The sequence below is a fragment of the Diabrotica virgifera genome, chromosome 5 (genome assembly GCF_917563875.1).
Source record: "Diabrotica virgifera virgifera chromosome 5, PGI_DIABVI_V3a".
In the NCBI taxonomy this organism is placed as follows: domain Eukaryota; kingdom Metazoa; phylum Arthropoda; class Insecta; order Coleoptera; family Chrysomelidae; genus Diabrotica; species Diabrotica virgifera.
In genome coordinates this window covers 245,855,538-245,874,152 of record NC_065447.1, presented here as the reverse complement: position 1 = coordinate 245,874,152, position 18,615 = coordinate 245,855,538, and the positions used below count along the sequence as shown (strand labels likewise).

Genomic DNA, 18,615 nt, shown 5'->3' with positions numbered 1-18,615 from the left:
CAGACGTACATATCCTGGTTCACATCCAAGCATCTCTGGATTAGTAGTGTAAATCCAAAGTGGGTTTCTTCAATATCCATATCAAGTGTTTGGTAAATGCGTTTATGAATGATCTTTAAAAACATTTTAAGTGTGTGAGACATCAGGCTTATGATGCCGTGGTCGTACACAAAATTTTACTGCACAAGTGAAACATTTTTACACAAAATGTGTAACCTACCTAGAAAACTGGAGTACAAATGTTCATGAATTTAAACTATTCAAAAGCATAGATCTAAAGCGGGCTCCACACTCTGGGGGAAGTTACTTCGCCAAAGTTGACCGAAGTCCGAAGTACCCTCTCTACACACTCGTTCTACTTCCCGAAGAAGTGCGATATCGACAAAGAGCGGTGCGATACCGACAAAGATCCCTTTGACCAGACCGACAGAGAATGGAAGTAGAACGAAGTGAGGCAAAGTTACACAAGGTGGCCGTCTTCTCTCTCGTACTTGTTGAACCTCGATTGACTTCGGCGAGAGTGTGGAGCTCGCAAGAAGTGAAATAACATGGAAAGATGTTTGTTATTCTGTCGAAGCTTTTAAATTGTATATCAAGGCAACCATGTTAAATGAAGATCAACTCTTTGACGAACTGGGAATTTTGAAGACGTGGCTACAAGTGAAAAAATTGCTGAGTGGAACAGAGAAGAAAAAAATAATCAAGATCGATGGCTTAAAGTTTTTAAGTGTGTAGATCAATTCAAACTGAAAAACTTACAAATATCATGCGAATTTATTTTTTGTATTCCAGGTACTAGTGCGGCTATCGAGCGTTTATTTTCTGTAATAAATAATTATTATTGGACGTCGGAAAAGTCACAAAAATGTCCATATCCACTCTCAAGGCAGCGATGCTGGTATACGCAAATTTTGATGAGATTTGTATGAAATGTTTCATTTACTTCCGTCGAAGACGGACCTTCTTAAATTAATTTTAAGTTCAGAAAAATATGAATGATGCAAAAAACCGGAAAGATGAGGCTATTCCAGGTCCCTCATCGTAAAACTCTTAATTACAGGCTTGTAACTTTTTTAAAGTTAATGTAATGTGTTATGTTTAGTTTAATTGATATAATTTTTTATGTTTAGCTACATAGTTTATTTATTTTTAATGCCAAAAAGCTAATTTGTCCAATAACAAGATACATTTTGCGTTTTTAATACATTTTAGTTTTTTGTACTTTTTTTTCTTTAAAAAGATATGGTCACCGTACATATACTCCAACTTCTCAACTGAGTTTCCAAATCTGAGTGCACACCACTGAGAGACGCTTGCGGCGAAAATATATCGTATAGAGTAGGAAATAATTACAAAGTATGCCTATTTGTTCCATTTATCGTAAAAAAGGCACCCCCGAGAGAAACACTCACGACTAAATAATGCAACATGAGGAAATTAGTTAGAGCTAGAGAACATTTTTTAGATCGGATTTTTTGTTCTTCGTTTTGGATTTATGTGGTTCCTAAAAATATGATAAGACTGCAATGAAATTAAAAATAAATTTATGAACACACTTTTGTGTTGTATTTTATGTTCTAAAAAATTATTTCTTTTTTTTTTCAACTTAACTTAATATACGAGGGTTGATGTATTAATTTTGAGACATGGCACTACTATAATTTGACTTATTTGCTATTAAGTTTAAAATATTGTGCTACTAAAAACAGTATAAGTTTACAATAAACAATATAAGTCTGGATCCCGCGTACTAAAAAAAAGTTTATTAATAGAAAGCTGAACATTTGTTAATAGCTTAACAGTGTCTAGTCGGACAAACTTTGATGTACAGGAACACTGGAACAGGGGAAGTTTTAATTGTGGAACAGGTTGCAGGTTTCAAACGCCAGACTACGAAAACGTCCCATGTATTCTGTCGGACAGAACTTTCAATTGATTTGTTACCTTTTCTTTATTCTCTCATGCAAAAATCAGACTGCTATGTACCACCAATATAATACCTGTCATTTGACATGCTCTACGTGTCGGAATTATTAATTTGCCCAACATATTTATTGGACAAACATTTTTTCATATATTACATATAGTTTGCTATTGAATAAACTAAAAAACAACCTGCTAGTCTTCACAATCATAAACTTGTCAGGATGACACGTTCCGCAATTAAAATCACGTTCCACAGTTAAATCTTCCCCTGTTCCAGTGTTCCTACCCATCAAAGTTTGTCCGACTAGACACCGTTAATCTATTAACAAATTTTCAGCTTGCTATGAATCAACTTTTCTTTGGTACGCGGGATCCAGGCCTAATAGTTCAAAAAACATGGATATTTTTAAAAAATTTTGGGCTTAGCCAATCAGTCAGAGTATTTATATAACATAGCACCATATGGATTCTAGATTCGTAGTTGTGTCTTGGTAGTCTTCCTCTGCATCCATATTATCTGTTCTTTTTTCATCTTCTGTCAATCTTTTCTGTATATTTTTATGGTGGTTTTTGTGGTGCCATATTGTTGTTTTATATTTATTCAACTGTTGCATTTGTTCAAAAATCCATGTCTCTTTATTGCATCCAGGGTTTTGTCGCTTCTTGCTTTTCTGGTTTCTTGGGATTATTTGATCATCACTTTTTATTATGATGTATTATGCTGTGTTTCATGCTATTATATTCCTTTTCTATATCCTTATTGTTGTAAATTCTTAGTTTCTGTCCCAATTCTTTTATATACTTTTGTTTTATTTCTTATGTTTTCGTTTTCGCAAGTACCACATGGATTATTTGATTGCCCTCTGTTCTTACCAGTATTATCCACGTTATTTTGTGTTCTCTTTTCTCTATATATTTTATAGTGACTATATAAGATATCACAGAATTACATAAATCGTTGTAATTAAGGCCATCGAGTACAATAAACCAGCATATCTATGTTTTATAGACCTGACAAAGGCATTCGATCGTATTCAAGTCGAAGACCTCTTACACCTACTCTATAGAAGAATTATACAAACCATCGAAAACATCTGCTTCCATAATTGAATACAGGCGAATATAAATGGAAAACTAACACAGTTTATACCAGTATAAAGCGGAGTCAGATAAAGTGACTCGTTATGACGTTATGCCCACTGCTCTTTAATATAAAAATGGACGAAATAATAGAAGCAGTACGTAAAGGTCATGGTTACAGAATGGCGAACAAAGAAATCCAAATATTATGATATACAGATGACGTCGCCGAGACAGAAGACGATTTCCAAAGATGAACACACATCTTCAATAAAACAGCCAAGAAATACAATATGATAATATCATCAGAAAAAACCAAATGTATGACATTTAATACCCATTACGATGTAAAATCGAAATTGATGGGAAAATAATAAAGCAGGATGCAAGGTTTTGATCGGGGGTTGATCGGGTTTTGATCCATCAAGGGTTTGATGGATGACGGAGGAAATTCTAGAGTTGATCAATGAAAGAAGAAAAAACAAAACCATTAATAAGACCCGCTATAAACAGCTTCAAAATCAAATAAGAAGAAAAATTAGGGCGGCTAAAGAAACCTATTTCTCTGAAAAATGTAAAGAAATAGAATAACTGCAAAACACATATGACAACTTCAACCTACATAAAAAAGTCAAAGAACTAGCCGGAATAGGATATAGAAGAACCTCAAATATATTGCTCGACAAAAATGGAAATATTATAATGGAGACAAAACGAAAACTACGACGATGGAAAGAGTATATCGAGGAACTATTTTATGACCAGAGAGAAGCTAGTACATCCGTACATAGCCAAACGGGAGATGTAGATCCAGAGATAACCAAATCAGAGGTTAGTCAGGCAATAAACTCTATGAAAACCAATAAATCTGCTGGTCCAGATGAATTGCCTAGCGAGCTGATAAAGTTGGTCAACGAGAAAAACCTGGACATAATAGTAGAACTGTTCAACGCTATCTATACTACAGGAATCATCCCTAGAGAAATGTTGACATCAGCCTTTGTGTGTTTGCCAAAGAAGGTGAATGCAAAAGAATGCAGTGACTACCGAACCATAAGCTTAATGTCACATGCCTTGAAAATTCTATTGAAAATTATCCACGCCAGAATACACTCTAAAATGGAGCTGGATATTAGTGACACTCAATATGGGTTCCGCAATGGTATGGGTACCAGAGAGGCATTATTCTCCTTCAACGTGCTGACACAGAGATGTTTGGATGTTAACCATCCTCTTTACGTCTGTTTTATAGAATACAATAAGGCGTTTGATAAAGTAAAACATGATCGACTCATGGAAATCCTAAAAAATAAAAACCTAGATGAAAGAGATTTAAGACTAATAACACACCTCTATTACAATCAGCGAGCAATAGTAAGAATTGAAAAAGAAACATCTGAAGAAATGGAAATAAAGAGAGGAGTCAGGCAAGGCTGCATACTATCACCTCTATTATTGAACGCTTATTCTGAAGAGGTAATGCGAGAAACTCTGGAAGATGAAACAGTCGGCATAAGAGTAAATGGAGTCTTAGTTAACAACATCAGATATGCAGATGATACAGTAATAATAGCCGATAGTTTACAAGACCTGCAAAGACTCATGAGTAAAATAGTAAGGTGTAGTAGGGAGTACGGACTCTCTCTCAATATCAAAAAGACGAAGTTTATGAAAATTAGTAAAAACAACCATAATACTAACGAAATCTTGATAGTAGAGGGCCAGCAGATCGAAAGAGTAAAAAAGTACACTTACCTAGGAACACTTATAACAGAAAATAATGACTACACTGCAGAAATAAAAGTCAGAATCGAAAAAGCACGTTCTAATTTTATAAAAATGAAAAAGGTCCTATGTAGCAAAGATTTAACATTAGCTCTTAAAGTACGCCTAACAAAATGTTACGTCTACAGTGTTCTATACTATGGAGTGGAATCATGGACGTTAAATGTAGAGACAATCAGACGACTTAACGCCTTTGAAATGTTGTCCTATAGAAAAATTATATGTGAAACCTGGATCATGAAGGTTAACATGATGAACAAATTAGAAGCCTTTGTGATGTGGTCGTATCGTAGAATGCTCAGAATATCTTGGGTTCAACGCATTTCAAACAGAGAAGTCTTAAACAGAGTAGGTCAAGGCGAAGGTGACTTAATGAAGATGATAAAAAAGAGAAAACTTGAATATCTGGGGCATATAATGAGAGGTAGCAGATACAGGATGCTGCAGTTAATACGCAATGGAAAGATCGACGGAAAAAGAGGAATTGGTCGAAAGAAATATTCATGGCTCCGAAACCTTCGTCAATGGACTGGCTTATCAGCAGATCAATTGTTACATGCCGCACAAGATCGAGAACGATATCGGCAAATTGTTATGGAAGCTACCCACGCCTAAAAATTTGGGCACGGTACTTAAAGAAGAAGAAAAATTATGAGGGTTTCCTGAGTAGATAGAGTTACAAACAATGAAGTACTGAAAAGAATAGGTAAAGAAAAGGAAGTTGAACTTACAATTAAAGAAAAGAAGCTACAGTATCTCGGACATGTGATGCGGTTCGAGAAGTATGGCATCCTACGACTCATAATGCAGGGAAAGATAGATGGCAGAAGAAGCATCGGAAGAAGACGAATTTCATGGTTGAAGAACCTGAGAGAGTGGTTTGAATGCAGCTCGAAACAACTATTTAGACCTACTGCCTCAAAAATTAAAATAGCTATGATGATTGCCAACCTCCGTAGCGGAGATGGCACCTGCAGAAGAAGAAGGTTTTGATATCTGGGAATAGATATAACCAGTTACGAAGATGTTGAAGAAGAAGTACGACAACAAAGCTAAAAAGCAAGTAAAGCGACGGGATCTCTTAATGACACAATCTGGAAGAACAAACACCTAAGACAAGCCACAAAAGCAAGAATCTATAAAGCAGCAATTAGACCTATGTATATTGACATACACGGCGGAGACAAGACCTGACACATCTAAAACGAGGCGACTACTAGAAACAATAGAGATGAAAATACTTCGACGAATATCAGTGAAATGTTTGTTGGATAGGGAGAGAAGTGACAAAACGGAAACAGGAGTGGAACGAACACATTAGTAGAATGGCAGAGGATGGGATAATACGAATAGCACGAGATAAGTCACCAAATGGACGAAGAAGTATTGGCAGACCAAGAAAAAGATGGTGCGATAATTTAAACAATTTAGGAGGCTATTATTAAAGAAGAAACAAGCTTTAGAGCCTATATACAAGAAAGAGAAAGAAGAAGAAGTTGTAATTATCCTCCTTACACAAAAACTGGTACATCGAGTTATTATGCATTCCCAAATGGAGTATAGTGTAACCTGTTAACAAGTTTCAATTTGTAATGTAAGCAATTTAATTTGATCTTAGCTACACACCAAAACATCCTAGCAGCATAAAAGCAACCCTATCTTGTTTATTTTTAACAGAAAATTTTACGAGAAACTTGAGCTCATCTTTATTCCGAGTAGGTACCTACTAAAGTTCGGAAAGTCGATTACTGTTTTTGAATAAGGTAATGGGCAGAGAATGAACTTTGGAATTAGTTTAAGTTCGATTAGTTTCCTAACTTCAATAATCGAGCTAAAACTCACTAAAGTTAAAATATTTTGATCATGCTCTTTTGCGCCGCTGCTGCAGGTTTCTTTAAATAAATTACGAAAAAAGACTAACGCGGGAAAATACGTGAATGGACATTAAAATTTATACTCTACATATATTGCTGGGGCCACAGTAACATCTAATGCCGTTAATTAACGCGTTATTTGACTAACGCGTTAGGTGTAGCCATGATTTAGCGCGCTAATTTGTTAATGCCATTGTTAATGCCGTTAAATGTTAGGCGATAGATCGGGTGTCCGTTTCTTTCGACACTACAAAGGAGTTACTCCGTTACTTATCGCATTGTTGTGGCTACACTTGCACTGTTTCAACAAGTTCTAGCTTGCAGCGCAGCAGAGTAATTTGTTTTGTGAAATACGTAGATACTATTCTTCGAAAATGGAGGAGAGTAATGAGAAAATATTTACATTTTTAACAGTGTTTGAAACAGAACCTTGTTTATGGGATCCCCGACAAAAATCACATAAAAAATCGTGGTGTTCATGGTGACGCTTGGCGTCGAATTGTGCAATCACTATCTTTTCCAGCGACGGTAGAAGATCTGACAAAAAAAGACACATTAATGGGATACCATACAACCCATTTAAATAAATATAAAAAATCGTTAAAATCTGGCATGGGAACGAATGAGGTATATAAAACAAGCTGGTTTGCATTTTATCTCATTACCATGTTCGTTTCTGTGCATTTTTATCATCCACCATCTTCTTTTGAGTCTTGGTTTTTGATTGATCCGTTTATAAAATAATAAATTCATAAAACAATAAGCACTCACAAAATATGGCAGCGTAGCAGCTTCGACTTCCATCTTGAAATTATTGGATTCAAAACGCGTTTTCTGCTGAATACGCGCTAAAATAAGTGTGGCCAGTCACTTTAACGCGCAGTTTATTCCATCATTTTTGGTGTGTTAATTAATACGACAATGGACGTTAGACGTTCACGTTACTGTGGCCCAGCATAACAAATACACATACATACTTTTTTAACATCAAGTAAACTTCTTCTTCTTCGAGTGCCACTGCTATAGGATATTGGCAATAATTTTAGCAAACGTTTATCTATTTTTTTCTGCTTTATTAAATCTAAGTCCATGCCTGTGCGATTTTAATAAAAGTAGCAAGCTTATACCGGACTACTTCTGCAACTGCCTTGCAGAGCTCATAAATGGTACGCTTCCCATTCCCTCCTAGCTGAAGAAACAGGACCTCTATATAACAAAGACAACGGTCATCTATCTGGAAATAAAATCCGAAATACATAAGATCACACATGCTCCAAATATGGCACAATTAGGTAATGGGGGCATAAACGCCAAAGAATCAATGGACTAAAATGTTAATACCTGATATGATAACATGGTTCGAATGTAGGTTCAGAAGGTTAAATTATTATTTTACACAATTTCTCACTGACCATGGCTCATTTGGATCGTGAACCTGTAGAATAAATAAATAAGACCACATATGATTTGTGTATAGACTGTGACGTCATAGATGACGCAGTACAATGCATTTTTGCTTGCACTATTTTCCAAAGAGAATGTAACAATCTAATATCAAGGCTAGAACAAAGAAGCTTACAATGCTCTTCTTCTTCAAGTGCCATCTCCTCTACGGAGGTTGGAAATCATAATAGCTATTTTAATTTTTAAGGCAGTAGCTCTAAAAAGTTGCTTTGAGCTGCATCCAAACCATTCTCGCAGGTTCTTCAGCCATGAAATTCGTTTTCTTCCGATGCTTTTTCTGCCATCTATCTTTCTTTGCATTATGAGTCGCAGGATATACTTCTTACCCGGAATCACATGTCCGAGATACTGTAGTTTTCTTTCTTTAATTGTAAGTTCAACTTCCTTCTCTTTACCTATTCTTCTCAGTACTTCGTTGTTCGTAACTCTATCTACCCAGGAAACCCCCATAATTCTTCTATAAGTCCACATTTCAAAGGCGTTAGGTCATCTCGTTGTCTCTACATTTAACGTCCAACGTACATGATTCAACTCCATAGTATAGTACACTGTATATGTAACGTTTTGTTAGGCGCACTTTAAGAGCTAATGTTAAATCTTTGCTACATCCCTAATAACACAAAACATTCCATGAATGTTCCTAGAATGTACTCACAGGACATTCCAAACATTCCTGGAATGTCCCCAAATGCACACGAATGTCCCTGGAAAGTCCCTGGAATGTGCTGTGTCAGCATTTTAAATATTCTTAGAATGTTCTGTTGGAACATTCCATGAATGTCTACGAATGTTCTTTGGACATTCACAGTATATGTTTTAGACTGAATGTCTTGTTGGAACATTCCATGAATGTTCTTTGGACATTCACAGTATATTTTTTAGACTGAATGTCTTGTTGGGACATTCCATGAATGTTGGAACATTCCATGAATGTTCTTTGGACATTCACGGTATATTTTTTAGACTAAATGTCTTGTTGGAACATTCCATGAATGTCTACGAACGTTCTTTGAACATTCACAGTATATTTTTTAGACATTCTCTGAAATATATCGTCAGTGCTGTGACAATACCTCCTATATCTTTTTTCATGAGGTTTGCAGGAGACGAAAAACATTTTTTAAGGTCACCTCCTGTTTGCATACGTAAGTTCTGGCTTGTTTTGTAGTAAATAGATAGTTAAATTTACTGCAAAACAAGTCAAAAAATATATGAAAACAGGAGGTGGCCCAAACAAGTTTTTAGTCTATCTTACAAATCTCATGAAAAAACAGATAGGAGGTATTGTCACATCACTGACGATATGTGGCCATACCAAATAATGCATCCTTGATAAATATAAACATTTTTATTGCAAAAAATCTTTTCATACATTTTTTTAATGTAATTTACTGATATTCCTATAAAAAAATGTGTCACATTTGCTTTGTAAACCTTTCTTTTGCCTTTCATAGCCACATATTCCATTTCCTTCCTGGTTTTTTGTAGACCACTTCTCTCAGCTGATTCTAAAAGAAAATAAAATAAATGGTAATTTTTCTATCCTTTACAATTAACAATCAGAAGAAATATTTACAGGTAATAATATGCATATAATAATAATAATAAAATAAATAATAAATTAAATAATATTTAAATAAATAATAAATAATATTTAATAAAGAAAATAATAAAACATTTTGTATTTTGACAACGACGTCCGATGTGGAAGTAGAAACCATAATAAAGTTATTTTTTCAAGTAAATTCTGGCTTATTTCCCCATTAAAATAGTTACAATAATTACAAAAATGCCACAAAGAAATAGCTTTTTCACAAACTAATAAGTATTTTGTTTTATTATATTTATTGTTTTTATTATTTACTTTAACTTAAGATTATAACTTAATTGTTGTTTTCTATTTCTGATGTTTTTATTTATTTGCATTCAATATTAATCTGTTTTCTTGTATAATCTACTTCGCAATAATTATGTGATATATTGGACTTAAAATGAATTCAAAAATTTTTTGTAATTGGGCAACAATGTCAACTTAGATCTCTGATGTAGATAATGAAGAACAACGGTATCTACAGTTGGAAAAATGAAAGAATAGGGCTTTTCATCAATTGTCATTTGTTTCGAGCTTCTGTCATGTGTCACATAATATTAATATATCTACGTCATATGTCTTTGGTTTGTATCTATTATTGTATATACCAATAACGTATGTAGTAGATATATTAATATTATATGACACATGACAAAAGCTCGAAACAAATGACTGTGAATGAAAAGCCCTATAGGGCTTTTCATTCACAGTCATTTGTTTCGAGCTTCTGTCATGTGTCACATAATATTAATATATCTACGTCATACGTTATTGGCATATACCCATGATACACACCAAAGACGTATGACGTAGATATATTAATATTATGTGACACATGACAGAAGCTCGAAACAAATGACAATCGATGAAAAGCCCTATACCCATGAACGATCACATCAATCACTTATTTTGTATTTGCTATCTTTTCTATTTTAGAACAAATAGAAAATGATATAAAAACATTAAAAATAAAAAACTGGAGAAAAAAAGCACGAAACAGATCAGAGTGGAGAAGAATCCTGGAACAGGCCAAGACCCAGAAAGGGCTGTCGAGCCAATGATGATGATGATCTTTTTCTATAGGTAACAAACGTTTGTGATTTATAGAAAAAGACAGCAAATAGGGCTTTTCATCAACTGTCATTTGTTTCGAGCTTCTGTCATGTGTCACATAATATTAATATATCTACGTCATACGTCTTTGGTTTGTATCATTGGTATATGCCAATAACTTATGACATAGATATAGTAATATTGTGTGACACATGACAGAAGCTCGAAACAAATGACTGTGAATGAAAAGCCCTATACAAAATAAGTGATTGATGTGATCGTTCATCGTTATAGGGTTTTTCATTCAGTCATTTGTTTCGAGCTTCTGTCATGTGTCACATAATATTAATATATCTACGTCATACGTTATTTATATAATCAATGATACAAACCAAAGACGTATGACGTAGATATATTAATATATGTGACACATGACAGAAGCTCGAAACAAATGACAATGAACAAAGCCCTATATTGCTTTTCATCGATTGTCATTTGTTTCGAGCTTCTGTCATATGTTATATAATCTGTGTATAATATTAATACAACACGGATTATACGACATATGACAGTAGCTCGAAACAAATGACTGTAAATGAAAAGCCCTATTCTTTAATTTTTCCAACTGTATATTGTAATTGTATTCTTAATTGGGTTAAGTATATTACCTGTGTGATATAAGCTATTGGAACAGCACAGTCTCTCAAACGGTTGAAAGTGAAGTTCTGTCAATATCTTTTTCTAAAAAATGTTTTGAACATACTGCTCTATTAACAAATCTGATCAATACTTCATGCCTTCTTTGCAGGATCTTCTGGAAAGCTAAAAATACAAAATATATGCATTACTGAGCATTATTAACAAATTTTAGTTTTAAATAAAAAATATGATTAATGAACTCACAAAATATTATAAAAAGCAGCTTAGAAATTGTTTATTAGTATAGTCGTTTCCCTAGCCACAACTGGCTAGTGATTTTAGTAGGTAATTTTTTTGTTTTTGGCCATTTTTGCCAAAATTACTAACTATTTAGTTATTTTTTTGCCAATTTTACCAAATTGTCAAAATTATTTACTAAAATCACTAGCCAGTTGTGTCTGAGACTAAGTTTAGCGAACCGACTGTACTATTCATACTGTGTATTCATTAGTTGGTACTATTATAGTGTGTGGTCTACCATCCTGTTTATAAACGCATACATTAGCAAAAACGCAAAAAAAAATTTAATTTTACAAATAATCCGTTTGTTATTAACTCTATTTACTATTTTAGTTAGGAATAAGCAAGTTTGTGGCTTATTCGCAATTATTAAAATAATAAATGGATATTTTCTGAAATAGGGGCATGCCTTTGTTTACATATACTAACCTTTGAAACATTATTCCTGCAGATTTTTTATCTACATTGCTTCTGCTACTCCAACTGATTTTATGCACTATATTAATAATACTATTAAAGTTATTATAAAAGTATCCGAATTAAAAAATATTCTTAAAAAGCACAAATAAAAACAAACAACGATCACGCACGGCAAGGTGGCCAAGGCCAAGATGCATGTCAAGATGGCCGAAGCACCGAAGTCTGAAGTGAGGTCATTGGTCGTTTTTAGTCACGTGATGCCCTCTCTAAGCACCATGCACAAATACATGCGCCGTGAATTTGAAAATGAACATATAGGAACATTGGTAGTATGTTCACAGAATGTCTTATGGTAACATTCCACGAATAATTTAATCAGATGTTCACCGAATGTTCCCTAAATGTCCAGGACATTCAAATATTGATAGAACTTTGGTAGTCCATTCCTGGAATGTTGTGTGTTGTTAGGGATAGGACCGTTTTCATTTTCATAAAATTAGAACGTGCTTTTTCGATTCTGACTTTGATTTCCGACTTACGATGTTACTGTGACCTAATTACTGCAGTAATAAAAAAACAAGCTGAAAATGCGAGCATTATCATAACGAAAACTTTGTTTATTTACGTATTTTAATTCATAATATGGAAAATTGCTGTTATGAAAAGTTGTTTAGAGTTAAAAATTATGTTTTAATGTGCAAGTATATCATTCTAATTTAAATGTTGTGAACTATAAAGGTACTTTACTCTTGATCGAAATTCATATTTTTTATATACCTCGTATAAAATTAATAAAATTTGATATATGCATCATAAATCTTAGACCATGAAGAGCTATTTATGAAGAATAACTTTTCTTCGTCAAATTAAAAATAAAAGAGTTATGAATGAAAATGTTGGTATCCATAATTTGAGAAAAATCTTCAAATATTTTTTTCCATTAGAAGGATGTAATTGCACATATAAGACCATAATTTTTTATTCCAAACAACATTTCATATAGTCGGTTCGCTTAACTCAGACACAACTGGCTAGTGATTTTAGTCAGTAATTTTGCCAATTCGACAAAAAAAATAATTACTAAATAGTTAATAATTACTAAGTAATTAGTAATTTTTACAATTTTGGCAAAATTGGCAAAAAACAAAAAAATTACCTACTAAAATCACTAGCCAGTTGTTTCTGAGTTTAGCTAACCGACTATAATAACAATTTTCATTTCATTACAAATGAAGCAGTCCATTTATCATTACCATATTACTTCCATTAAAGGGGAGGCCGTATACTCGTAAAAACCTTTTTAAAGTTGTTAATAAATTATTGCTTTCATCTTATTTATCTTATTTTATATAATAATTAAATTCACTATCCAATGTCATTGATATTTTATTAATACTTAATTTAAAATTTAGTTTGTCATTCACGAAGTGTCAAACTCAAATGTAAATAACATATGTTTTGCTTAACAAATTTATATTAAAAAACTAGCCTACTTACTAGCAATGATTTCAGCTGACGTTTAGTGTGTCGGCAGAAAATAAAAGGATTGTGACGTCACATTTTAGACTTTGAGGTCGATTATCTCGAAGACGGTTAGAGATATCAAAATGCTGTTTTCAGATTTGGATTCAGAAGACAAAACTACATAAGAATCCATTGATAAATCTGCTCTAGGTATTGTAGGAGCGGCAACGCACTAACGCACAGACTTTGAGGATTTATAAACGAAAAGTTGTCGTTGAAAAAAAGAAGACGCTAGAAAAATCGAGACAGGAATAGGGTGAATAAAGTAACAAATTGCATATAGTGCGCTTATGGGCCCTTACAGCCTCTCTTATACACTTTTCCTCTCGAATTTTCAGACTGCGCAAGACATTCCAATGTTTCGTTCGACGGTTGAACTCGTCAGGAGTACCTTGCCCGAAGAAGGGGTGGTCTTTAGTTGATAGGTGCCTGGTAAAGGGGGCATGCCAAGCTTAAAACCCATACTCTGTATGTTATACGCTAGTCTGTGTTCCTTTCCGGATCGAATCACCCAGTACCAGGGACATCTTCTCCAGAATTCTCCAGCGCCCGTCGATGGCAGTGGTAGCTTGTCGGTGAGAGTCCGGGAATTAGTAAAGTAACAGTACAGAAGAGTAAATCAAATTCACCAAGGAAGAAGAAAGTAACAATTCACTTTCTTTTCTGGATGTGCTTATCACAAAAGAGGATTCAAGATTATGTAACCAAAGTTTACAGGCAATCGAATAACACCAACAGGTATTAAGATTGCCGCTCAAACCACAACGTAAGTAAACATCAAAAAAGGAAATATCAAATCATCAAAAAGGGAATTACCCTTGGTCATTTATTCACAAGATGGTAACACCCATTATAGTTTTCCTTAATACGTCTTCTTATTGTTAGGCCCAATTTAACATTTTTTGTCATTTTTCTCAATGTGTTCGTCTCCGCCTTTATTACCTTATCTATTACTGATTGTGCACCTATGTTCTACTTGTAGTTTTATTTTATTTTAATTACTGTGTTAAAATCTTACTTTTAGTAGTACTTACTAAAGCTGTATAATAGTTATCGATGTAAAGATAGGTCCAAACAAGAAAATATCCAACTAACCTTAAAAATGCGTAAAAGTATTGTCCTTGAATCGACATTCGTGGACAATTTAACTAAAATCTCATTTTCTCCACTAATAACCGCAACCAAAGCAATCCCTCGAGTCAAAATTAAAATGTCGCTTCTAATATCTTTCGGATGTAGATTCCATCGCACCTAGTAGGAAATAATGTCGTCATAGGGAAGCAAATTGACAGTGACTTTTAGGCGTATGTACGTGAGTGAGTGTGTGTGAAAGTTATGAGAAATTTAGGGAAAATGGAGCGGCGGTTTGATGGGTCTCGGTAATGGGTCGCAGGAAGGAGTCATTGGCGTTACTCAGGACTGGAGGATGATGAACAATAAATTAGGACGGCGATCTTCCTACTTTTTGGAGCATAATAAGCAATATAAGGAATTACAAATCAAAGGAACACCCATTAATGTGGGAAAAAAAGAGTAAAAGCAGTGAAGAAATTAAAAGAAGAATAGTGCTCACCAATAAGTGTTGCTATACCTTAAGAAGACAGATGGCCTCAAAAATACCTATAAAAATTAAATTGACTGCCTACAAAACACTAATAAGACCACTGCTAACATATGGCTCAGAAACTTGGTCACTTACTCAGAATGACCAAGAACTGCTCAAACGTTTTGAGCACTCGCTTGCGCTCGTACCGCAACTTTTTAAAATCGTGAGAAATTAGTACCTTCCTGCACTTGTTGCACAATCTAGTATTTCTTGATTGAAAATAGGATACCGTAGCTTTCTTTTCAAGCAAGTTTTCCTCACGCAGTTGGGATGCTAAAACATCTGAAGCTTTTTTGGATGGTCTAGAATTTCGTACTAAAACATTCAACCTTGCGATAAAATCCCTTAAGAACGAAATCTTCTTCATTTTTCAAAATTTTCATCGTTGGGGTAGCTTTGATTTTCACTAGACTCATATTATCGTATTTCTAAAGAGAGTTATTGAAAATTGGCTCTGAGATTTCGGCTGAATGAAGCACTGGGCACATAGCTGATGGTGAACTAGGATAATAAATTTTATATTTGTTTTTATTGTTACATCCTGACATTTTCACTGTACAAAAGTAAAATTCATTTGAATTCGCTTCATCCAAGGGAGAAAGTTAGTGTCAACCATAAGAAAGTTAATAGTGCTTCTTATCATCCATGTTAGCTTGTGGGGTATAGAAAAAACTTGAAGTTGTAGAGAAAAACTAATTACATTTTGCAACCTGCTTAAATAAAAACCTAAAAAACAGCTCAAAAATCAAACTCAACAGATTTTTTATTTTTCAAATTGTTTCCCAGTATTATTTATGTGTAACATTTTCATATATGTAAAAAATACTATTATAGTTTTCGCTGTGTTATTTCAATAATTTTTACCCTTAATTTTAAATAATTCATAAGCAAGCCAACCATGAATAACAGTTGTTAGTAGTACCTAGATTCACCCCTTTCTAGTTTATCCCTAGCCATAAAGATATGTTTACACATTGCAACGGGGATTCTATCTCTTCACTGTTAACCAGCAAAATAAATATCTCTCTCTTGATTGTCGACCATGGGTGGCGAGGATTTTCCTCTCTGCCTTCTCCACTTGAAGGGAATAGACACTTGGTAAAGTACGCAATTCTCTCTCTGTGCTAGTTAACACGCGAAAATTCCGCGAACCGGATTCAACTATCGCTGAATAAACGCATTTTCTCTCTGTGAAATAGTGTAAAACGCTAATCCGTTATAGACAAATCGCTAATCCGCTAAAAACAAATAAACCTTGTACGAGATTAACCCCGTGTTAAACCAGCATATGTGACGTTGATCGATCCGAGTAAAACAGTGACTTGGTTAAGATTTATATTAAGAGATAAGGTAAGATATTGTCTGTAAATCATAATTCCTCTCTAATCTCCCTGCACCAACAACCTAATAGAGTCCACACAACTCTGAAATTATATTCATTCCACATTATGCCTCTATTGTACATCCTGTATACTTTTTAACCATATGAGATAAAAACCGTACTACTACGTGTCTGTAGTAAAGCTATCATAAGAGAGATCAAGTCTGATTTATTGATTTCTCATACTCAAAGAAAATAAACAACTCCACACGTGGAAACATAAAACTTAACTTGTGCCAAGAACTACAAAGCTGCACTCGAAATTGGTTATAAAAAACTAAAATTGGCACTAACTCCCTCGAAAATCAGCACTGCTGCATTCTTTTCGATCTATTTGATCGTATTGTCGCGCAATATGAACATCTCCCAAATACTCAGAAGTTCTCTCATAAACTGGCAGCTCTTTAAACAGCTAACAGAGTTGCCAAAACAAAAATCGTAAAAAGTGAGTGTGATGATGTATTGGTTCCGCAAGAACTCGGTTTATAGTTTGAATATTTAAAGCAAATATACAACTATTTGTTTTTATTTGAATATTTGTATGCAAGGTCAATAACGGAAAAACAATAAAAATAACAAATTTAAATATTTTTCTACAACCACTATTCAAAGTGCACTTTTCTGCACGGTTTTATGTTAACAAACTTGATATTTTCTCACAGTATAAGATATTTGACATTAGTGTGCAGAAAAGTGACGTTTCTTTGCCGCAAAGTGACGTTTCTGTACCGCAAAGTTCTTTTCTGCACAGTTGACTACCTCATTCTGAGTAACGTTATATTCTGTTTACATCCGTGGACTACCGCATTCTGAGTAACGTTATATTCTGTTTACATCCGTGGTTAAACTTTAGACAAATATATAACCTAAAAGACAATTATTATATTTAACTATTGATTGGGATAAACCGTAATCGTACCCCCTCCTAACTGCCAAAGTGTCATGGCCGCCGTCGGGACCTATTGTGCTGACATTTACAATGTTTACATATAGAAAAGTTTGTTTTTTTCTGCTTATAATGCCGTTTTCTAAAGATATTAGTGAACAAAATCGATTTGCTAACAATATTTAATATATTTTAAATGTGCTAAAATTGGATTCAACAGCAAAAGTCGCATAAATAACATATAAATAACGAATTTGTTTACCTATTACAAATGGGGTTATGTGGTTGTAACTGTTTATTTTGGGAATAAAATGAAAATGATCAATTAAACGACTGGAAAACTGTAAGTATTACAATTAAAACATGTTTATCCTATCACAAGAGTTCACTTCATTTTAAGAAAGCTAATTATTATTATACAATAGACATTTATAAACTGCCATGTACTTTTAAGGTTACCTTTGATCTGTTTTCAAAGCTTATGATTAAATGTTACCTCTTTATTAATTAGATTTGCCAACAAAAGATGCATGATTAAGGCCAAATGCAATTCCTTTGCTAAAGTCATAAAAAAAGTACCAATACAGTTAAAAAAATTATTTTAAAAAGGTCTCTCAAAAGACATGAAAATATACAACAACTCAAAAAACTAGAGAATGTAAAGAAAGCCAGGTTATTGGAAATGGAATTCCTGTTTAATTGAAAGCCACTAAACTATCCAAGACTTTTCAGAATCAAATGTGTCAACTTGTAAAACGATTCTTCTGACATTTTTAGTAAAAACCAGATTATCCTCAAGAAAAATTCTGTTTTAAGTGAAACTCAAAGTCATATATATAAATATTATTTTGTGAATGTGTCATCTTTGAATGAAACAAATTTTTTACCTAAACAATTAAATGTATGGATCTAATTAAAAACAATGCTGAATCAAGTACAGTAGAAATACAATCCTTTGAACTTCTAAATGTGATTGTTAAAAGTGTCGAGATAGCTACTGCATAGGGATTCGAAAGGGATAGACTTGTTATGAACGCACTTGATCATGTACTTCTTACTGTTATAAAGTTGAAACAAAACTTATTT

General features: G+C 33.7%; 1 protein-coding gene and 1 long non-coding RNA gene across 3 annotated transcripts in view; one reads left to right on the top strand and one right to left on the bottom strand.

Annotated features, from left to right (window-relative positions):
• Nucleotides 1–18,615, top strand: part of LOC126884758 (1-phosphatidylinositol 4,5-bisphosphate phosphodiesterase epsilon-1-like) — an 890,827-nt gene that overhangs the window by 367,079 nt on the left and 505,133 nt on the right. The window lies entirely within an intron of this gene.
• LOC126884761 (uncharacterized) lies at nucleotides 9,459–12,618 on the bottom strand. Its single transcript, XR_007698148.1, has 3 exons — nucleotides 12,142–12,618; nucleotides 11,442–11,595; nucleotides 9,459–9,637 (listed from the first exon to the last, which is right to left on the bottom strand). It is a non-coding gene; the product is annotated as an uncharacterized LOC126884761 (long non-coding RNA).